Below are 24,139 nucleotides of genomic sequence, written 5' to 3' on the forward strand. Positions count from 1 at the left end.
TTTGACAGAGTCTCACTCTCACCCAGGCTGGAGTGCAGTGGCATGATCTTGGCTCACTGCAACCTCTGCCTCCTGGGTTCAAGCAATTCTCTGGCCTCAGCCTCCTGAGTAGTTGGGGCTACAGGTGTGTGCCACCACGTCCGGCTAATTTTTAGTAGAGACGGTGATTAACCGTGTTAGCCAGGATGGTCTCGATCTCCTGACCTCATGATCTGCCTGCCTTGGCCTCCCAAAGAGCTGGGATTACAGGTGTGAGCCACTGCACCCAGCCTTTTGAGAGCTTTTATCATGAAAGGATGCTAAGTTTTATTAAGTGCTTTTTCAGCATCAATTGAAATGATCATACAGTTTTTATTCTTCATTCTGGTGATATGAGGTATCACATTAATTGATTTGCACATCTTGAACCATCCTTACATCCCTGGGATAAATCCCACTTCATCATGATGAATGATCTTTTTAATGTGTTGTTGAATTTGGTTTGCTAGTATTTTGTTGAGAATTTTTGCATCAATATTCATCAGTGACATTGGCCTATACCTTCCTTTTTTTAAATGTGTCTTTACCTGGTTTTGGTACTGGCCTCATAGAATGAGTTTGGAAGTATCTCCTATTCCTCTATTTTCTGAAATAATTTGAGTGGGATTGTTATTAGTTTTTCCCTAAATATTTGGTAGAATTCAGCTGTGAAGCCATTGGGTCCCAGGCCTTTCTTTGCTGCGGGACTTTTTATTACCGCTTCAAACTCATTATTTGTTATTGGTTTTAGATTTTTTTCATGCTTTAATCTTGGTAGGCTGTATGTGTCTAGAAATTTATTCATTTCTTCTGGGTTTTCCAATTTATTGGCATATACTTGCTTATAGTAGACACTAATTAAACACTGAATTTCTGCAGAATCAGTTGTCTCCTTTTTTCATCTATGATTTTATTTATTTGAGCCTTCTCTCTTTTTTCCTTAGTCTGGCTAAAAGTTTGTCAATTTTGATTTTTTTTAAAAAGACAACTTTTTGTTCATTGATTGTATTGTTTTCTTCATTTCAAACTCATTTATTTCTGCTCTGATGTTTGTTATTTCTTTTATTCTACTAATTTAGGGTTTGGTTTGCTCTTGCTTTTCTAGTTCTTTAAGATGCATCATTGGGTTGTTTATTAGAAGTTTTTCTTCTTTTTTGATGTAGGCACTTATAAAATTCCCTCTTAATATTGTCACAGTCTGGGCTTGTCTGTACCTGTCCTTCTTGAGAAAGCTTTCCAGGTATCCAAAAGAGTTTGGGTGTTGTTATCTAAGACCTAAGCTATATCTACATTAGGGGGCGCCCCATCCCATTAATACTGTGGTTCTCGCAGACTCATAGAGGTACCACCATGATGGTCTTGGACAAAATCTGGAAGGATTCTCTGGATTACCAGGCAGAGACTCTTCTTCTCTTCCCTTGCTTTCTCCCAAACAAAATGACTCCCTCTCTCTTTGTTCTGAGATGCCTTGAGCTGGGAGTGGGGTGATGCAAACACTCCTGTGGCCACCACCACTGGGGCTGTGCTGAGTCAAATCTGAAACTAGCACAGCAGTGGGTCCCCCCTAGGGCTCACTGTAACCACTACCTGGCTACTGCCTCTGTTTGTACAAGGCCCTGGGGCTCTACAATCAGCAGATGGGGAAGCTTTTCCTTCAGAGTGGCAAGGTCTCCCAGGCCCTGGGCAGGTCTACGGGTGCTGCCTAGGAGCCAGGAACTGGCATCAAAAACTTTAGAAGTCTACTTGGTGTTCTATTATACTGTGGCTGAGCTGGCACTCAAACCACGAGATGCAGTCCTTCCCACTCTTCCCTCCCCTTTCCAAAGACCCCTTCCCCACTGTGGCCAAGCTGCTATCTAAGGTGCAAGACAAAGTCCCCTTTCCTTGTTCCTCCGCTTTTCCTAAGCAGAAGGAGTCTTATCTGGTAGCCGCCACAGCTGGGAATGTGCTGAGTCTCATCTGGAGCCAGCAAGACTCAAAGTCTCACCCAAGGCCCACAGTGTACTAACTGGGTATCACTAATGCTTATTCAGGGCACAAGGACTCTTTAGTAAGAAGGTGATGGGTCCTGCCAGGACTGGGTCCTTCCCTTCAAGGCAGCAGGTTGCCTTCTGGCCCAGGGTGTGTCTAGAAATGTCATCTGGGCAGTAGGGCCTGGACAGAGCAGCTCAGGACTTTGCCTGGGCCCTAGCCTACTACAGCTGAGCTGGTTTCCAAGATAAAAGAAAGTTGTCTTTACTCTTCCCTCTCCCTTCCTCAAGCAGAAGGAAGTACTTTCTTTTGGAGCCAGGAGCTGTGTAGCCTGGGTTGCGGGAGGGGTGGTGTAAGCACTCCCTTAGCAGTCCTAGCTGGTGTCCCAGAAGGTGGCATTTCCTCCTCCCTACCCAGTCCGCTGGCTCTGAGGTCAGGTCAGCAGTAGGACTCGCCTAGGAGCTACAGTCTTTGTGGCCTAGACTGCTTTTCAAGTTTATTTAGTACCCCCGAGCCCTTTAGCCTACAGTGGTGAGGCTTGCAGGAACTCAGGTTTAGAGTGCTGGTATCTGCGATTCCCCTCTGGCTAGGGCTGGTTTAAATGCTCCCTCTGTGGGCAAATGTCAGCTGAGTTCAGCCCCATCCTTTTGATTTCTACTGTGACAGGGCAGCACTGAGTTCAATACAGTGTTTCACAAATGCAGCGCTCTCCCTCCCCTAAGCACAGACTCTCCATGCCACATGGCTGCTGACATGGGGGTGGAAGGAGGGATGCCATGAGCAATTTAAGACTATTTCTTACCCTCTTCAGTGCTTCCTTCAGTGATATGAAGCCAAAATCAGGCACTGTGAGTGCTCTCCTGGTTTTTGGTTCTTAGGGAGGTGCTGTTTTGTGAGTAGATAGGTGTTAACTTTGGTCCTTGTGGGGAGGGTGTGGGGGGAGGACACATTATCAGTGGAGCCTTCCATTTGGCCATCTTGCTCCACCCCTCCTCCCCGCCCCCCAATTCTTACCTTCAGCTTCTCCAGAGGCATTTTATAGCTTGTCCCATTCGGTTCAGCTGGCTTAGGTGGGCACATAAGGCCCTTTCTGATCTGGCCTTACCAGACTTCCTAAGGGTCATTTCCCACCATCTTTAATACCCAATGACCCACTGTTTCTCAGCAGTGGACACATTCCCTCTCATCCAGGGGCCTGAACAGATGCTATTCTTTACCTGGCTAAATTCTAGTCATTCTTGGAAAAGGCATCACCTCCTCCAGGAAGACTTCCCTGACCTTCTAGGCAGGATAAGGGCAACAGGGAAGGAGTAAGAAAAGCACAAGAGCAGGTACTGTTTTGGGCTTAACCCTGTAATTATTGTGTTCAATGTGGCAAGTGAGTGAATGGTATCCCAGGGAAGTGTCCAGGGACTCAGATTGCGGCTTTTGCCAATCATTATGAAAGTATTCTCAATCATTTAAGAACCAATTTGGCCCTACTGATGGCTATCAGCTATTGTATTTCATGCATACCTCTACAGGGATCATAAAGCTCTGTAATTGTTGTACTTAGATATTTTTCTCTGGCACTGCTAGAGGACTCTGGAGAACAAGGACTTGTCTTATTTAATGCTGAATCCCCAGCACTTAGGACACAGTAGACCCTCAACACATGATCAAATAAATACACATAATGAGAATGGAATCTGGCTCTGAGTACAGAGAGTAGTACTGGCTTTGGTTAACAGAGGGAGTGATCGCCCTGAAGAGGTGGGAAAGGGAGAGAGCCCTACACGTGCAAACTGGCAGATGGGAGTGTTAACTAGAGAGAAGGTACTGTCCCTGGACAGCCTCTGTCCTCGTACCTCTACCCCTCTCCTGGGAAGTGGGAAGTACCTGGGTAAGATGGTGTCTGCCAAGTTACTTTCCTGTATGGAGAGAGACTTTCAGACTATGCAAATATTGTTTCTTATTTGTTCACCCACCAGTTTTAGCATCTACCAGATTCTTGCCCCAACTGTTACTACAAATATCACCAAATGATGATAATGTAATTCCATAATTCCTTCCATTTCAAGGAAGAGCTGTTCAGGATTTACCCTTACAATGTAATAGGTTGTTTTTCATCAGTATGAACCTGCCCACAGCCCCTGCAAAATTTCCTAGCAAACTCCTAATTAAGTATAAATCTAATTTGTGAGGTCTGACAAAACTTCCACCCAAATTGAAACAGCTTATATTGCACCTTCAACTGAAACTTACAAAGTAAACATATGGCTGGCTATAACTGCCCACACAAGAGAAAAACAGAAACACTGTGAGATTTTCTTTTAAATCAGAATCTCAGTAGAGTTTAGTCTATTTACATTTCCCCTTCCTCAAGGAATCAATCAGGCAATACAATTTATAGAACACTAGAGCAAGTAAGTTTTGCTTTATTGCACTTGCAAATGTTACGTGGTAACTGACATAAACTTGATTCCTTGCAATACGCATTTTAAAAATGACTTCAATTTCAAGCTCAGAATTTGTAGTATCTGAACAGCAGCCCCTGAGATCTTTCTCTAAGTTTTCTATGGCCTCTACTATCATCAAGTAACCTAAAAGAGAGTTATTTTTAAGTGTGTAAGCAATATGAATCTATTTTGTTTTTCTGACATTTTACAGCTAACTTTATAAACACTGAAGATTTAAATTTTAAATGCTGTGGATTTAAATTTCCTACAGTATTTTCCACATGAATTTTATGTATGTAACCAAATTCCTTGTGAGTTTCAAAGACAACTGTGAGTATTTGATGTTTCAACAAATAAAAAAGTTAAAGTTAAAGTTAAAGTTTTTTCCCAAAGTTTTCCAACTTCTTAATGATCACTGGAAAGCTACGCACATATTTGCACACAGGTGCAAATAGTAAAAAATATTCCGAGGAATTGAAAAGGCTTCCAGGGAAAAGGTTTTTTTAACGGTATCATCAAGGAGGTGAGACTCTGTACTTGACCCAAAGAAATCTAGTGAACTCTGAGAAGGCTTTGTTTTGTCCCCAAGAGTGGCTCCTTGTCCCCAGAGAAGAGGTGCTATAACTGAATGTCCTCAAGATGGTGCTTATCATACCCACTCCTCCTAAGAATTTAGCACAGAGACCAGGATAATGGGCTATAAGCACTTAGTCCTATCGTCAGAAAGGATTTCTCATTTGTTTATGATGGGAACTTCCAGGACATCTATCTTCTTTCTGTACCACCCTCTTCCCTGTAGTCAGCCCTCCATGTTTTAGCTCAATGGAAAACACATGTGGTTTGAATAAAACAGTTCTGTCTCCAAATACTGACATACGTTTATGAATTAAATCCTCTCACAATCATACAAAGCTTTTAGAGGAGAATACAGAACATCTTCATGACCTTGGAGTAAGTTAAAGTTTCTTACAAAGGGTCATATAAAGTGCTAACCATAAAAGAAAAAATAAAGTAGGCTATATTAAAATGAAGACACCATGAAGAGAGTGAAAATTCAACCCAAAGAGTGTGAAGAGGTATTCATAATACATACAGCACACAATTGAGTAGTATCCAGAATAGAAACAATTCTTAAAAATCAAAAAGCAATAGACAAACAACACAATGGAAAAATGGGCAAGAGACTTTAACAGACACTTCACAATGGGCAGGAGATGGGCAGGAAACACACACAAAAGGGCTCAACTTCACTAGTATCAGGGAACTGCAAATTTAACCCACAATGGTATCCTACCACCTACACAAAAGAACGGCTGCAATGAAAAACACAAAAAATACCAAGTGTTGGTGAAAACATGGAATCGGTGAGTTCTAATACACTGCTGGAAGAAACGTAAATGGTTTCAATCTGTTTGGAAATCTGCCTGGCAGTACAAACTAAAGCTAAGCATATGCATATCCTATAGCCCAGCACCCCACTCCTAAAGGTATATACATATATCCAAAAGAAATGTACACCTATATTCACCAAAAGACATATGCTAGAATATCCAAAGAAGCACTCTTCTAGGAAGCACAAATCTGCACATGTGCCCATCATCAGTAAAATGATCAAATAAATTGTGGTGTATTCATAGAATGAAATGCTACCAGAGTTAAAAGAGTAAAAGTTTGCATCCACATGCAACAATAGGGATCAATCCCTATATTAGTCCATTTTGTGTTGCTGTAAAGGAATACCTGAGGCTGGATAATTTATAAGGACAAGCAGTTTATTTAGCTCACGATTCTGCAGGCTGTACAAGCATGGCACTAGCATCTGATTGGATCCTGGTGAGGCCTCAGGAAGCTTTTACTCATGGTGGAAGGTGAATGAAGAGCACGTGTGTCACAGGTCAGAGAGGGAGCAAGAGAGGGGGGAGGAGATGCCAGGCTCATTTAAATAACTGGCTCTCATGTGAACTGACAGAGCAAGAACTCACTTGTTACCACAGGAGGACACTAAGCCATCCTAAGGGTTCCACCCCCATAACCCAAACACCTCCCAATGGTCCCTACCTCCAACATTGGGGGTCACATTTTAACATGAGATTTGGAGGGGACAAACATCCAAATGGTATCAATTCCATAAATATCATGTTGAAAGGGAAGTCCACAAAAGAATACACACACCAGGATTCCATTTATAGAAAGTACAAAAACATGAGCCCATAGATAGATCAGAGAAAATACAAAATAAAATAAGATAAAGAAGGTACAAAAACAAATGTAGGACATTAGAAGTGGGATAGAGGCTGCCTGGGGTAGCACCCGGCAGGGAGCACTGGGGGTCGGGAGGTGGTCCTGGGGTGCTGGTAATGTTCTGTTTCTTGATCTAAGCTCTGGTTATATGAGGGCATTCAGCTTATGAAAAATTCTTTCATTTATTTGTACATTTATGATATATATACTTTGGTTCATGTAATTTCAATTAAAACCCCCTTTTACTTTCAGGCAATTGCGTTGTTACATACTTTCAGGTTAGAACTTGAAACTGGGCAGAGTATCCTCTCTCATCTGTGTTATGCTGTTCCCATGAGGGATGAATTCCATCCAGCCAGTGCCTTCTGGGCAGCTAGAAACTGGAGATCACTGGGTTCAAAGGTCAGGTGAAATGTCAATGCAGTATCCCCATTCAATAAGATTGTGTCATAGTATATACAGAAACTACTGAAAGAGTTTTACCTCAGAAGAAATCTAACTGAAGAAATAAGTGACTTAAATGAGATAATGTCCAATGCCATATTATCCAGTAACCAGCAAAGAACTTCTCAGTAAAGAAGCTATTTCAGTTAAGGCAGCAGGTAAGTGACTCATCAGTATGATGAGAGGAAGGAAATTCATTTTACCTACCCTATGTTTGTGAGTTTATTACACATTAAATAGCTTTACTCAATAATTCAAAGTGAAATTAAGGATGAATTGTGCCAGCCACAGCTTCCAAGCAGCAAAACTATAATAATACATGAGGATTACTGATCTCAATAGATGGGAACATAAGTTGTGTAAAGGGTCCAGAAAGGAGGATACATGATCCTCAGCTTGTAGCAGCAGGTAGCAGCTATTTATCTTCATTCTCTAATTACCTTGCTGTTTCATTGTTACTATTACTTGTTAAGACAATTCTCAGTTACATCAGTACCTTATGAAAAATGTATGGACAAATGAGAGTGTCCTCATTTATTACTCCTACGTGGAACATCTGTAATATTTAGTCTACTGTTTATGAGGCTCTTTATGTGTGCACTTACTGGAAAAATCTGCTGAGCTTTTTATTCTGCAGACAATAAAATCTTTCTGAAAAATTGTGTAATATTTATAAGCCTTAGAACCTAAGATAACAAAGACTTGGAGCCTAATTGATATCTGGATGGTTAATCTCCTGAAACACACCCAACTAATAGAAGAATCAGGGTTCCCTCCAAAAAAACAAAAACAAAAACAAAAACAACACGAAGGAGACAAAAATACGTATCAATAAAGTTTTTTAAATAAAAATCAAGGAAAGAATCAAGGCAGAATGACAAGGAAAAAAAGAAAGAAACCAGGGGAAGTGAAAAGGAGAAGAAAAAGGGAAATGAATATGTGTATTGAGTGATTATCATGGGCTTCACATATGTTATTGCAAAGAAAATCAGAAATGGGAAGTAAGAAAACTGGACAAAGAGTTAAGAGCTACTACTTAACAGCTATAAAGAATAGAGAGAAAAAAAGAAAAGGTAAAAATATATAATTTTGTATATATTTGTTTATATCTACTCCAATTAAGACTCAAAACTAGATTTATATATTCAAATATCAATTTCTCATATAGTTTTTACACATTTATCACTTTTTGACAACTTCTAACTGCAACTGAAATTTGCTTGAATGTTTGTGTCAAGAAACTAAAATCCAAAATAATGCCAAAGGTAAAAAATTCTTGCTCTAGGAAGTCCAGAGTTGTATTATGTTGGAGTTTAATATCTTCATTTGCAGAGTAATAGGAAATTATTAAAAAAGGAAATTTTTGGTGAGCCCTATGTGTGTATAAACTGACACATCTTCAAATGAAAGCATGAGAAATTAGAAACTGTACCTTGGAACTCAGCTTAGAAGTGATTTTCCTGCCTCAGCCTCTTGAATAGCTGAGACTACAGGCACGTGCCACCATGCCAGGCTAATTTTTTGTATTTTTAGTAGAGACAGGGTTTCACTAGATTAGTCTCAATCTCCTAACCTTGTGATTGGCCTGCTTTGGCCTCCCAAAGTGCTGGGATTAGAGGCGTGAGCCACTGTGCCTGGCTTAGGGTTAATTTTTCTGTACAACCCATTGGATAATATTCACTCCCTCTTGAAAACTCTTCAGGGGACCTCTACTGCCTATGGGATAGCACTTGCATTCCTCAGTCTGTCATCAAAACCCTCCCTGACCTCATCCAATCCAGACTTTTTTCCAGACTTATGTCCTGCAACTACAGTACCTCAAACTCTCAGCTCTACTCAAACAAATCAACTCACTTTTTCCAGTGGGACCTATTCAGGACCTTATTCAGGTCTTTGCTGAAGCCAGCAGTCTATTCTCTCTCATCTGCAATGCTCTCCTATCACTTCCTCCTGCCAAAATCTTCTGGTCTGCAAAGTCTAGCACAGTTTCTTCCTCCTGCATAAACGATTCACGAATAACTACAGAGAAAAATCATCCATTCCAGGACTTCTACACCTAGCAAATTTATTATCTCTATCACTCTTAGGTCATTTTCCTGGATACTGTCATGAACTCCCAACTCTGTATATGTTCCCAACTAAATTATAAGTTCTTGGAGGGCAGATATGGAAATGTGACTTTTTCTTATATCTATAGCTGATCTGTACATCACAGAGCCTGGGATAATGCAGAACACAGAGCATCACTCAATAATTAATTGGAGAGCCAATGAATCAAGGAACTGTTTCATAGATCCCTCTGCAAAACAACAATACTTTACTCTGTAAAAGCAGGTCTTTGACTCTTTGGTCATAAATCCTAAAGAGCCAAGCTCTGAGTCAATGGGCACTTGGAGGAAAGCAGAACTAAAAATAAGCTTTTCCAATTTTATTTTGTGTTTTCTGATTTGCTGCCCCAGAGGTCTGTTTTTGTTTTTGTTGTTGTTTTTGAGATGGAGTCTTGCTCTTGTCACCCAGACTGGAGTGCAGTGGTGCAATCTTGGCTCACTGCAACCTCCGCCTCCTGGGTTCAAGCGATTCTCCTGCCCCAGCCTCCTCGCTGGGATTATAGGCGAGTGCCACTATGGTCAGCTAATTTTTGTATTTTTAGTAAAGAGGGGTTTCACCATATTGGCCAGGCTGGTCTTGAACACCTGGCCTCAGGTGATCCACCCGCCTTGGCCTCCCAAAGTGCTGGGATTACAGGCATGAGCCACCGCACCCGGCCAGGTCTGTTTTATAGATATAACCTAGGCATATGATGGTTCCATTTTCATAACTAAAAGGAAATATAAATATTACAAATGGCTCTCCTATTATAAATGCCACAGAAGACACAGAATTTAAAAAGAGAGAGAGCATAAAATTCTTCTTTAAATTTCAAGGGCATACTTAAACTACAATTCTAAAATAAAAATACAAGTTGGTCAGAACAGTTAAAAGACAACTTATAAAAAATACCTAGTTACAAAATACATAGCTTTTTAATTTTACTTTTTTTTCCACTGTATTTTAGGTTCTGGGGTACATGTGCAGATCATGCAGGATTGTTGCATAGGTACTTACATGGCAAGGTGGTTTGCTGCCTCCATTCTCCCGTCACCTATATCTGGCATTTCTCCCCATGTTATCCCTCCCCAACCTCCCGACCCCCTGCTGTCTCTCCCCTAGCCCCCTGAACAGACCACAGTTTGTGATGCTCCCCTCCCTGTGTCCATGTGTTCTCACTGTTCAACACCCACCTATGAGTTAATTTTACTTTTTAATACATATGACTTCAAGCTTAACATCTATATATCATTTCCAAGTAAAAATGATGTTGTAAATTTTGTGTGATAAAAATCTCATTTAAAAATATATTTAAGTCCTACAAAAGTATTTTGCTTTCTAAAAATGCTACATATGTTCTTATACTTTTCACTTACCCTGTACAACTATGTTCAAATACTATTTCCCATCTCATGCAAAAATAAATTCCAACTCACTTCTTTATATCACATTGTCATACATTTAAAGTTATAGGGATTGGGAAAAATTAGGTTCACTGAAGATGCACATTGCTAAAAACACCTCATGGCATGTGAGTTGCAGAAGACTGAAAGCTACTAACCTGAGACATCCTGTAATTACAGGAAAATTACCTCGTCTTTATGAATCACGGTAATCTCCACCTCCAGAGAGTGATGGTTGCTTTACATAACTTTCTCAGTGTGTAACATAAATGAAAACTTGTAAGAGTGAAATGATATAGTGCAGTCCTTCTCATGATAAATCGCTTGTATGAGTCTCTGAAGGGAGCACAGGCCCTATTAGGAAGAAAACAAATACTAAATGTCATTTCACTTGATAAATATATGGAACCAGCTACAGCCCACGCTGACCTCCTGACCTATGCAAAATTACCCAGTAAAGTAGGGATTAGAAAGAATTGTCTAATATGTGGAGTGTGCCAGAATTATAAGAGCAGTTTAAATCAATAGGCCAATAAATCGATTCCTAAACTTTCTATAAACATACAATACTTTCTCCTAAAATTAAATTGAATGATTTCATCTTATTCCTGGGAAAATTGGAAACATTGAAAGTCAACTCTGATTCCAGGGACTTAATTAAATGTATACTATCTAAGACGATATTACCAAATTGTACTAAATCATTCCAGTACAATTGGACTGCTCAGTATTTTCCATATTACCAGCTACTTGCATGTCACTTTGACAAGTACTTCTAGTTACTTACCCTTGTTCACATTTTTCTTCTTGTTCATAAGAGTTTGTCATGAAACCCATCAAAAGGCTTTGAGTCATTAAAAAAAAATAATGCACTAAAAACCATTTTGTAATATAGATGTCTTGGGGTATATAAGGAGATCCCGAGAGATGCCTGATATAATAGGAAAAGCCCATTCTATAACACCTTGGACCCTAATTGCTTGTCTGCAAGTAGGTTGAACGGATCATAATCTAAGTTTTAGCCTGCAACCATTTTTCCTAGTTTCCTTATCACTTGTGTGTTCACCAAACTGCCACAAACCATACCTCTTATTACACCCAGGGATTCTCACGATGGCAGGGTGCAGGTGACTTTCCTACTCAGAGATGCATATGCTTTCCCCCAACATTCCCCCACACCAGCCCCACTCCAATCCTTTAGAATTTGCGTATAGATTTTAATCCCCACCACATCTCACTCATGTGTAGGCACGTGATCTGTGACATTGAGAGCCACAGAAGGTAAATTTTTAGAAGTGCATTTAAGAAGTATCTTCAAAGAACTACCAGTCAAAGCATCTTATCTCTCCTCATGGAATCTTAGAGCCTGCTTTAACTGTAAGAGCGATGATGTTTGCAAACTGAGTCCCTGTAACAGGCCAAAGCTAAAGGTCCTCCGCCTGGACTTACTCTGTCAGGCTCTGACCTGGGCAATTGACCGTCATCAGCCAAGGTGGCTGTTTATGTGCCTTTCCTTCAAGCATTTGTGCCTAAATGTGTTAGACCTCTCAGATAAGCTACTGAAGACAAAGTCTTCAATGCCCCCATCAGTAAGAGTACCAATGAGAAGAATTGTAGCTAGTGTAGAAGGTAGGAGGCATATGTGAGCTATCTGGGCAGGAGGCTTGTCTATATGCCCAAGTCAGGCACCCAAAACACCTAAAAATATGACTGACTTCCCTTCATTTTCCTAAATTAGGATCCAAATTTGCCTCTGTCTAAAATGCATGAATCATATCATGTTCTCCAAGAAGTTGCTGGGCAAAGATAGAATGGGGTCATAACTGTCTAAAAGGAGTTGAATTCCAATTGAGCCCTTTTATTAAATCGGTCATATTTAGTATTGAAAGAAACACTTTATTCTCCTCTTCTCTTTGACTAAGCAGGAAGCCATCTTCTAAGGCAAGGTCTGTACCTTTAACCTTCTGAAATGAGCCATGCATGTATTTTCCTAGGAAGAGGTCAGCACTTCAAACCATGGCTCAGGGGCAAAGCCAGATTTTTGAAAAAAATCTCTTTTCAATAAATATTAACTGAATCTCTGGTAGATGTAAGGCACTAGGGATAAAGATAAAACAGTTCTCACCCCATTCAGGACGCCAGAATTTAATATTGGAAGCATACAAATAAATACAAAATTGAAGTGCAGTAGAACCTTTACTTTTGGGATGGATACATCTTGAGATAATGTGATTCCCCAAACTCATATCTTACCTATTTAATACTAAGAATCAAGATTATTTGATGTAATCATCTATAAATAATATAATTGATATGGTTTGGCTGTGTCCCCACCAAAATCTCCTGTTGAATTTTAGTTCCCATAATCCCCATGAGTTGTGGGAGGGACCTGGTAGCAGGTAATTGAATCATGGGGGTAGTTACCCTCATGCTGTTCTCATGATAGTGAGTGAGTTCTCACAAGATCTGATGGTTTTATAAGGGGCTTTTCCCCCTTTTGCTCGGCACTTCTCCTTGCTGCCACCATGTGAAGAAAGACATGTTTACTTCCCCATCCACCATGATTCTAAGTTTCCTGAGGCCTCCCCAGCCATGCTGAACTGTGAGTCAATTAAACCTCTTTCCTTTATAAATTACCCAGTCTCGGGTATGTCTTTATTAGCAGCCTGAGAATGGATGGATACAATGATCATATATTCATACAATCATAAGATAATCATCTTGTGTTATTACAAATTATTCAACATCATAGACCTTTAGGTCACTTACAGTGTTCAAAATCACAACGTTAATACCCCTTATCTGGTGTAATGAATGTTAAGATGTGGGTGTGCACCAGTGCTACAAGAGCACACAGGTGATGCAACTAATCCAGCCTGGAGTGGGAAGGGGGAATTGAAGGCTCCCTCAAGGGGCTGATACCTAAACTGAAGTTCAAAAGATGAGTGGGGTCAGCCAGTTGAAAAGAAGGGGATGATTCCAGGCACAGGAAACAGCATGCACAAAAAGAAAGGAACAAAGCCAATAAATGAATAACAACAACAATAACAGAAACACACACACACAAATATACACTGATGGTCCCACACTTATGAAGGTTTGACTTTATGATGGTGTGAAAGTGATACACATTCAGTAATAATTGTGCTTTGAATTTTGAATTCTGATCTTTTTCCACTCTAATGACATGCACTGGGATCCTCTCTCCCAATGCTGGGAAGCCACAGAGAACCACATGTCCCAGTTGGCCACACCATTATGAAGGTAGACAACTAAGACTCAATAGTGTTCCTTGTTGCCAAGTGATTTTGCCCAGCTGTTGGCTAATGTAAGTGTTCTGAGCACCTAGGGCAGTAGGCTATGATGCTCTGAAGGTTAGGTGTATTAAATGCATTTTTTTTTTTTTTTTTGAGAGAAGGTCTGCATTCTGTTGCCTAGGCTGGAATGCAGTGGCGTGATCACAGCTCACCGCAGCCTTGACCTCCCAGGCTCAAGCAATCCTCCTGCCTCAGCACCCCAAGTAGCTTAGACGATAAGCATACACCACCACACCCAGCTAATTTTGTTATTTTGTAGAAATAGGGTCTCCCTACATTGCCCAGGCTGGCCTCAAACTTCTGGGCTCAAATAATCCTCCTGCCTTGGCCTCCTGAAATGCTGGAATTACAGGCGTGAGTCACTGCACCAGGCCTAAATGCATTTTTGACTTATAATATTTTCAACTTGTAATGGGTATATTGAGATGTAACCCCATCATAAGTTGAGAAATGTCCGTATTAATTATTTGCTATGGGCCAGGCCCTGTTGTAAGCAGTTAACACATATTAACTCATTGACTATTCCAAATAACTATATTAAATAGGGATAACTACTTCTCCCATTTCACAGATAGGAAAACGGAGGCACAGAGGACCTAAGTGACTTTTCCAAAGTTACATAGCTAGTAAGCGGCAGAGCCAGGATTTGAACCCAGACAGTTTGACCCTAGAGTTCATATTCTTTTTTTCTATTTTTTGAGATGGAGTTTCACTCTTGTTGCCCAGGCTGGAGGGCAATGGCACGATCTCAGCTCACTGCAACCTCCGCCTTCTGGTTTCAAGTGATCCTCCTGCCTCAGCCTCCTGACTAGCTGGGATTACAGGCATGCACCACCAAGCCCAGCTACTTTTTATATTTTTAGTAGAGATAGGGTTTCTCCATGTTGGTCAGGCTGGTCTCGAACTCCCAACTTCAAGTGATCTGCCTGCCTCGGCCTCCCAAATTGCTGGGATTACAGGCATGAACCACTGCATGTAGCCGAGTTCACACTCTTAACTATACAGATGGTGAGGAGAAAGGGAGGCAGGAAAGCAAATAAGAGGCTGCAGGAGTAGGTAAGAGTCAGATCACATAGGGCCTAGTTCAGCTTCTGAACATCATGGGGAACTACTGAATTATTTCAACAAGAAAAATGACAAAAGTTGATCTGGGTTTTAGAAATTGCCTCTGGCAGTAGTGTAGACTGGCACTGCATGGATGGGTGTACAATGAAGACAGAGAAAGAACTTGGTTAAATATGTTCACAAATAATGATATTAATGATGCTTAGAAATGATTAAATACAAGAGATACTAAAGAGAAAGAACCAAATTAAAAGGACTTGGTGACTCATGAAGACTTAAGGCAGGGAACATGCCGAAGATGAAGCTCTGATAATAAAGCTGATATAGTACCATGTACCACTACTATCCTAAAATGAAGAAGAAAGAATACAAGGTAAACAAAAGGAAACTTTAGTAATGGCAGTATATAAACTCTAGTAAACTCTTCCTTTGGAATGCATGGAAATACATCCAAATTAGTTTACTTAAGATGTATGCATTTGCGGGAAATAGGACATAAGAAGGGCTAGATATTGGTAACTGATTTTGAAATGCCATAATGGTCAGCAATGCATTATATTTTATATTATGGTATCAGGTGTTTGAACATATGTTCCATAATTGATGGCAGCACTTTCTAGACAGGGACAATGTGTCTTATTTTCACTGCATCTTTTTTGTATTTTTTTATATTGCCCAATAAATGTCTACTGTATAAATACATGAAGAACAGAAAAGAAGGAGAAAAAGATGGCTCTTGGGTAGCCAGTGCCGTGGTTCACCATCAGAGGGAATGCGATAGGAGGTGTAGATTTTAGACTTGGGCATATCGTCTCTGTGGTATCTGAAGAACCACAAAGTTAGATGGATGTGAAGCTCAGGAGAACTTCATTTAAAAATCATCATTGCCTGTGTGCAGTGGCTCACTCCTATAATTCCAGCACTTTGGGAGGCTGAGATAGGTGGATCACCTGAGGTCAGGAGTTCAAGATCAGCCTGGAAAACATGGTGAAACCTCGTCTCTACTAAAAATACAAAAATTAGCCGGGTGCAGTAACACACACCTGTAATCCCAGCTACTCAGGAGGCTAAGGCAGGAGAATCCGCTTGAACCTGGGAGGCAGAGGTTGCAGTGAGCTAAGATCATGCCACTGCACTCCAGCCTGTGAGACACAGTAAGACTCTGTCTCAAAAAAATTAAATAAATAAAAATAAAATAAAAGTAATAATTATCCTAGTTCATAGCCCATTAGGGACATTAGAGTATATTAAACCAAAAGAGAATACACACAGTAAGAAAAGAAATGAAGCTAGAACAAGAAGGATCACAAACTCTTAAGTCCCGTAGATGTCAGTATTAGATGAGAGGCTAGCCATGTACAATAGAGCTCTATTATAACTAAATGTAATTTGAGAAATGTTGACGAAGCACCTACTAGGCAACAGATGCTTTGGCAGCTGTAACATGAGCAGAGATGGGTGGTTTCTGCTCTCTCAAAGCTACAGACTAATTCAGGAGTAACACGGAGTAACAGCTGAATAACCATAGCCAGGAGTAAGCATATGATGGGTGGATACAAAATTATAGACAGCAAGCAATATTAGCTTTTCTACATTGGGGTGACACTTTGACTCTGGTGCCAACTCCCTCTAAGTAGTGAAGCAAGTAAAACAGCCCCATAAATATTTTCTCCCCTACACAGAACTCCTTAATGGTATGCCAGAGAGGTTACAATGGAAATGCTAAGGAAAGGAACAGCTGGCATCTCTCCTTGAAACTCTACAAGCAGAACAAACTCAGAGCTTCAAAACAGCAAAATATGTTTCACTGGGAGAATATGATCCTCTCTGGAATCCTACCAGGAACTATAAAGTTACCCCTGATAAACATGTTGAAAGAAAGTGAACAATGTGAGGGGAGTTTATCTTAAGGGAGAGATCAAATACTTCCTGAGAGCACTTTGTTTTCCTTGAGAAATGTCAAGGAGTACGTGTCTACACGGACTTCACTAAGAGTAGGATATTAGCCCCAAAAACGAAATAGGGGAAATGAACATGATAACATCTGGGTGGGGAATGTGAGAGAGAGAGAGAGAGAGTGTGTGTGTGTGTGTGTGTGTACTGGGGGGATGGTGGTTAGGGGTGGTTATAAGAGGATAATGTAAAAATTAGGAAAAGAGAGCTCACAGCTTAATATTGACCATGAGATCAGTTACCAAAGGCCATTCCTCCATAGGCAATGATAAGGCCATGTTCACTGCAACTATATTACAACTCATTTTGATTTTGTAGATGAGAGAATGTCAGAAACAAACAGGAAAATCAAACACCAGATTGAAGGAAAATGAAAATACAGCATCCGGCTTCCCCTAGACATTGGCTGCTGGTGTCAGTCTGGCAAAAACAGCTCTCAGTTTGTGTTGAGATAAAAGCAATAGGTCCCTCAAAATAGCAACTTGGGAGAAGACTGCTCTGCTATCACATACGAAAGGCAATAGCAGAGAAGAAATGGAACATGTATTACTCATCCTCTTTTCTCCCAGGAAGGAAGGTTTAGGCAGGAGAGAGGACAAGGAATCCCAAAGCCATTTGACCAAAAAAAGATTGCTCAAGAAAGAGCTTTTAAATGAAGATCATGGTTTTCAACTATAAAGCTGTAAGTCATCTAATGATTTTCTAAGGATGGAATTAAGGGGAAACCTGAGGATGAATTATACATTAGTATATTTTGTAAAATAAATTTGTAACACAATTGGTCCCAAAGAGGCACTCATGGAGTTATTACAGTTTGAGTATCCCTTATGTAATACAAAATGCTTGGGACCAGAAGTGTTTTAGCTTTTGGATTTTAGAATATTTGCAGAATGGCCATTTCTTCGGGGTGACACCCAAGTCTAAACACAACATTCATTTATGTTTCATGATACTTACATACAAAGACTGAAAGTAATTTTATACCGCATTTTTAATAATTTTGTGCATGAAACGAAGTTTGTGTACATTGAACTATCAGAAGGAAAAGGTGTTAGTATCTCAGCCACCCATGTAGACAATCTGTGATTGTGTAACCTCACCATCATTCCTGACTCTAAATTTATATGCTTTTGATAAGCAATCATGTTCATATACTTATTCACACTTAAGTACTTAACAGTAAAAAAAGTGTTCAGGTTAGCCAGGCAGCACAACAGCACTAGGTACCTGTGACAGCTGTTAACAGCAATAAGTAGGAGCAGACTTTCAGTCTCACCTGCAATGCTATGTTTTGATTAAAAGGCTACTGTACACTGTATTTTATTTTTTAAGGCAAGAAGAAAAATCGGAAGCAGTTGAGGGACCAGGAAGAGGGGCCTCCAGGGATGCCAAGACATTCTGCTAGAAAGCTTTTACTATTACTGTTTTTTTTTGTTTTGTTTGAGATGGAGTCTTGCTCTGTTGCCCAGGCTGCAGTGCAGTGGCACCATTTTGGTTCACTGCTACCTCCATCTCCTGGGTTTAAGCGATTCTCCTGCCTCATCCTCCCAGGTAGCTGGGACTACAGGCACCCGCCAGGATGCCCAGCTAATTTCTATATTTTTAGAAGAGATGGGGTTTCACTGTGTTGGCCAGGCTGGTCTTGAACTCTTGACCTCAGGTGATCCACCCTCCTCAGCTTCCCAAAGTGCTGGGATTACAGGCGTGAGCCACCACACCCAGCCTGCAAGATGGTTTTTAAAAAATGTTTCCTCCAGCCGGGCACGGTGGCTCAAGCCTGTAATCCCAGCACTTTGGGAGGCCGAGGCGGGTGGATCACAAGGTCAAGAGATCAAGACCATCCTGGTCAACATGGTGAAACCCCGTCTCTACTAAAAAAACAAAAAATTAGCTGGGCATGGTGGCGCGTGCCTGTAGTCCCAGTGACTCAGGAGGCTGAGGCAGGAGAATTGCCTGAACCCAGGAGGCGGAGGTTGCGGTGAGCCGAGATCGCGCCATTGCACTCCAGCCTGGGTAACAAGAGCGAAACTCCGTCTCAAAAAAAAAAAAAAAAAAAATGTTTCCTCCAGAGTCACCTGGCTCATTAAGATCTTTTATTTATTTATGTATTTTTCCTTAGAAGTCTCTCTTTGATTCTATAAACCAGCATGATTTCTTGTGTTATGGCTGCTCACTGCTCTAGTCCCTCAATAAGCCATCGCACCTTTTCACCATGCCATTGATAGGCACTTTTTCTGCAGTGTTGACAATGTCACCTTCACTGTCACTACTACACAAACACTTCCTTCTTCTCATCACTGCTACTCATAGGTCTTTTTGATGTTTTCAACAATATCTCATCTGCATCTTTGCTCATGACGTCCCGCCCCCAATTCACGACCTACGCTCTGCCACTGCCTCTTGAAGTAGCCAGCCAGTGACCTCTCTGTTACAGAGAGGACTTTGCACCAGAATGTAAACCAATGTGTTGCTTCTATCACGGAAAAGCTCTTACAGTGATCAAAGAAATCAAAGAAAAAGGAATCTGCATAGGGAATTCATGGATTTACATTCCAGCACCAGCGCCTTATCTAGTGCCACTGCTCTCTCTGGACTTGCAATTCCTGGAATGCTTTGGACATTTGATACCTTCATGCTTTTTGCTCATATATTCTCTCTGTACCTGGAACTTCCTTTCTCCTCTATACCACCTAACAGACAGAACTATCATTGAAGGTTCAGCTTGTGTCACGAAGCCTTTCTTGTCCCTCACGTAGGATTTGTCTCCCGTGCTCTCTTGTGTCTCCTCTGTATTATATGATAGGCTTTGGCACTAGTACCGTGGTGGCAATCGTTTGGTTTATTTCGACTTTAACATCTCAGGGCATTTTATACTCAACTAGGTAGTCTGTAGTGCTGGCGGGATGTGGAGCCTTGCTTCTCACCATAGACACCAAAGCAGGGAGCTAATCCCACTCCCTGTCCCCTGGTGAGATGGTGTAGTCCCACCATGATATGCCCACATCCTAACCTCTGGGACCTGGGAACGTGACCTTATTTGGAAAAAAAAGGTTTATAGATGTAATTAAGGATCTCAAGGTGAGATCATCTTGGATTATCTGGGTGGGCCCTACATGCCAATGACAAGTCTCCTTATAATAGACAGAAGACAGAGGGCAGAGATTGGAGTTTCACGGGCACAAGCCAAAGAGTGCCTGGGCCCACTGAGAGCTGAAGGAGGCAAGGAAGAATTTTCCTGTGGAGCCTTTGAAGGGAGCAGAGCCCTGCTGACAACTTGATTTAGGACATCTGGCTTCCAGGGCTGCGAGAGAATAAATTGTTGTTTTCAGCCAACCAGTTTGTGGTCATTTATTACAGCAGCCCCAGGAAACAAATATAGATGCCTGGCCATATGACCTAGATTCAGTCAAATATGAACTCTGATCCTGGACTCTGAATGCAAAGCGAGTCATTCAAAGGCACAGGCGTGGTGACAGTGTCTGGCCACATCACTCCCACTAAAAGGAGCCCTTGTCCTTCTCAGGTGATCAGGTTTCAAACCCATTTTCTGGCCCAGGTTATCCTGATTCTGTACAGTTCCTACAGTTTTCCAGGAAATGTTCTTCTCTGCTAAACATATCCAGAATTCATTCGTGTTGCTTGCAATTCACAATTTTAACTAAATTTTAAAAAATGTTTCAGTCAGTGTTCCGGCCATTCCAAGAGAAATACAAAGATTCTGAAAAACATCATTAAGTCTAGAATGGAACTCTGGCAACCATTGGCATACAGTAGCAGAAAGCTAATTTAACTAGTCACCTGCAGTTGCAGGAATTAGGTATCCAAATAGGGCAAGGCTACAGGGGCGAACACCATTCTCGCTGGAGAATGCTACCAAGGGCATGAGGAATTCAAGAAGGCAGGAAGGCATTTGAAAGAGCTTAAAAAACAAAAAACAAAGGCCGGGCGTGGTGGCTCACACCTGTAATCCCAGCACTTTGGGAGGCCGAGGCGGGTGGGTCACAAGGTCAGAAGTTTAAGACCAGCCTCGCCAAAATGGTGAAACCCTGTCTCTACTAAAAACAGAAAAATTAGTGCGGCACAGTGGCAGGTGCCTATAATCCCAGCTACTCAGGAGGCTGAGGCAGGAGAATTGCTTGAACCCAGGTGGCAGAGGTTGCAATGAGCCAAGATCACACCACTGCACTCTAGCCTGGGTGACAGAGTGAGACTTGTCTACTTCGTCTAAAAAAAAAACCTCAATTTTTTTTTTTTTTTTTTTTTTTTAGATGGAGTCTCACTCTGTCACCCAGGCCAGAGTGCAGTGGTGCTACCTTGGCTCACTGTGACCTCCGAATTAATTCTTAACTCGGACACAGGCTTGTGTCTGTAGTGCTGTACTCTTGAAGCTGTAGTGCTAAGGCAGCTGAAATATAAACTCTAGGTAAGTGATAATCTATAGGCTGCCAAATTCCTTGAATTCACAGCCCCCCCTCCCATGTATTTTATGTGAAAGTCAGAATATTGCCTGCAGGAGGCAAAACTGGGCCCTGAGAATAGGAATGAGAATTTTGGATGCAGCACTCCCTCACTCTCCTGAAAAGGACAACCCTTACTTCCTCATAGGCTCACCATTCCCCCATCAGAGCGAGTTTGCTGTAAGAGGGAGATAGCTCAGCCCATTCCACATCACCACATTCCCTCCCCCTTTCACTGTCCCCAGTTCTGTAACTTGCCACTTTTCTGCACGTTCCAGAGAAAAAATATTACAAAGTCAAACCCAGAAGGCTTACATACCAGAAGATTTATAGACTGTTGAATTTAGAAGGCAAAGATCTGGGATAAGTCTCCACACATGTGGATTCCGAAGGTGACTGCCAAAGACAGAAAAGTGTAATTATAGACTCTACTGAGTTGATCAACGTGGGTGAGCTTACCAGAGATTCTGGAGTTCATGTGCCAACCTGGCCAACTGAATGTGGTTCTAGGAGCTTGCTCATCTGTTAAATCAAAACCTGGCCTAACCAGAGTTGAGATGCTGTATATATCTTGGTCAAAGATCAACTAAGGTGTGGTGAGTGGGACTGTTTCCTGCCCTGCAGTGGCTACTATATTGGCTGGTTAGTGACACAGAAACAGTTTGAGGAAGACTCATATAAATGAACTCAGAAATGCTCACAGTACAAGAATCCATCTATCTATCTATCATTTATCTCACAGTACAAGAATCTATCAATCCATCAGTCTGTCTGTCTGTCTCTCTGTTGCAGGCGAGTGGCAACTATCTGGGCCAGTGGTGCAGGGGTAAAAGAATTTACCAGGACAGTTGTAGGTAAAGAAGGGCAGATTTATTAGAGAAAATAGGAAAATAGGTTGCATGGTTACAACAGGCAGAATCAGCAGAAGAGTTGCTGACTGCCAGGAAACAAAGGCTTGCTGGAGATTTTCTAGGCTAGTTCTTGGGCTGATTGATAATGCCAAGGTAGCAGGGAGCTCACCTGCCTGCATTCTTCTGTCAGCCGAAGAGCTTGATGATAAATAGAAGTGTTTGATGATAAGCAGGAAGTTTGTGAGTTATGTATGTTATTTGCTCAGGAGGGCTATATGTCCTCGGACATGAAGAAAAGCAGACCTATACTTACTTGCTTTATCTCTTTGCTTTTCCCTGGTCCTGCCAGGCTGACTCCCTTTCCCTAATTAAGACTCCACACTATTTTTTTTTTTTTTTGGAGACAGGGTCTCACTTTGTTGTCCAGGTTAGAGTGCAGTGATGCAATCACAGCTCGCTGCAGCCTTGACCTCCTCAAGCAGTCCTCCCACCTCAGCCTCCACAGTAGCTGGGACTACAGGTACATGCCATGGCACCTGGCTAATGTTTTTGTATTTTTTTTTTTTTTAGAGACAGGGTCTTGCTATAGTGCCCAGACTGGTCTTGAACTCCTGGCCTCAAGCCATCCTCCTGCCCTGGCCTCCCAAAGTGCTGAGATTACAGGTATGGGCCACTGTGCCCAGCTGCAAGAATATATATATATTGAGACGGAGCCTCTCTCTGTCACCAGGTTGGAGTACAGTTGCACAATCTTGGCTCACTGCAACTTCTGCCTCCAGGGTTCAAGTGATTCTCCTGCCTCAGCCTCCCAAGTAGCTGGGACTACAGGTATGTGCCATCATGTCCAGCTAATTTTTGTATTTTTGGTAGAGGCAGGTTTTCACCATGTTGGCCAGGATGGTCTTGATCTCTTGACCTCGTGATCTGCCCACCTCAGCCTCCCAAAGTGCTGGAATTACAGGCGTGAGCCACCACGCCCAGACAAGAAAATTTTTAACTCAAGAAATTAAGATGGTCATGGTGACCTCCATGCTTGACACTCTTGTGCTTGGTCCTTTGGGGTCATGAGCAAGGTGACCATATTGGCAAGGTTGACAGCTATCTATGTGTGCAGTAACACATTCCTCTCCTCTCCAGGCTGATCTTGTGATTGGCACTGCTGAGTGCTCCATCGGCCAGCAGAAGTAATAAACCCTGAGCCCATGGTATTATACGAAGCTTCAAGGGAATCAGCCCTACCTCATGTCCCTTTTCATGCAAGAGAAGTGAAATGCTTTTATTTTACACATAATGCAGTGGTTTACTTTTCATCAACCCCACAACATTACATTTACTGCAGTGCAGATAGCACCCCAGACTGCCTCATTTTACTCCCAGCCTTCATCGCCACTTGAAACATCTATTGGCCAACCTGTTGTCTGGAACAAGCAGGACTTGTAGCGACTCATATCCCTGGAAACCTATTCTGCTGGGGCTCACTCTTCTATTGCCCTTGAATGAAACTCAGGCAGGGCCACAGATGTCTTCATGAACTTTCAATAATAAATAAATGCTCTCCAAATCACAAAACGTTCTCACTTCTGAAATTAAGATTCCCCATCCAGTGTAAAATCAAGACTTCAAGTTTCATCACCATTTGAAACTTCTCATCTCCAGCTTGGACCTGCTGCTATCAGGAACTTTGCAGAGGGAAAGGTGGTTTCCTCTCTTGGTGTATCCTTCACTCTTAGCTCAGTTAGTTAATGGGGCAGGGCCGCGAGGGTAGTGAAGGGAGCTGGCAAGGAGAAGTCAGGGAGTCAGAAAAGTCCTTTCCTTTCTTTTCCTTTCCTTCCCTTCTCCATTCTGTTCTCTTCTTTCTTTTCTTTTCTTTTTTTTTTTTCTTTTTTTTTTTTG

At 41.6% G+C, this 24,139-nt stretch overlaps 1 protein-coding gene across 6 annotated transcripts in view; it reads right to left on the minus strand.

The window, feature by feature from the left end:
• TRMT9B (tRNA methyltransferase 9B (putative)) overlaps positions 1-24,139 on the minus strand; it is a 56,274-nt gene that overhangs the window by 11,388 nt on the left and 20,747 nt on the right. For 5 of the 6 annotated variants that reach the window (XM_037740899.1, XM_037740894.1, XM_017535574.2 and 2 more), the window contains one exon: positions 10,762-10,957. The gene's annotated coding sequence lies outside the window, so the exon portion shown is untranslated. Of the gene's footprint in view, positions 1-10,761; positions 10,958-18,656; positions 18,667-24,139 lie in introns of those variants that run through there. The other variant, XM_037740896.1, reaches the window with a different exon arrangement.

The sequence above is a fragment of the Cebus imitator genome, unplaced genomic scaffold (genome assembly GCF_001604975.1).
Source record: "Cebus imitator isolate Cc_AM_T3 unplaced genomic scaffold, Cebus_imitator-1.0 Scaffold5, whole genome shotgun sequence".
Taxonomy (NCBI): domain Eukaryota; kingdom Metazoa; phylum Chordata; class Mammalia; order Primates; family Cebidae; genus Cebus; species Cebus imitator.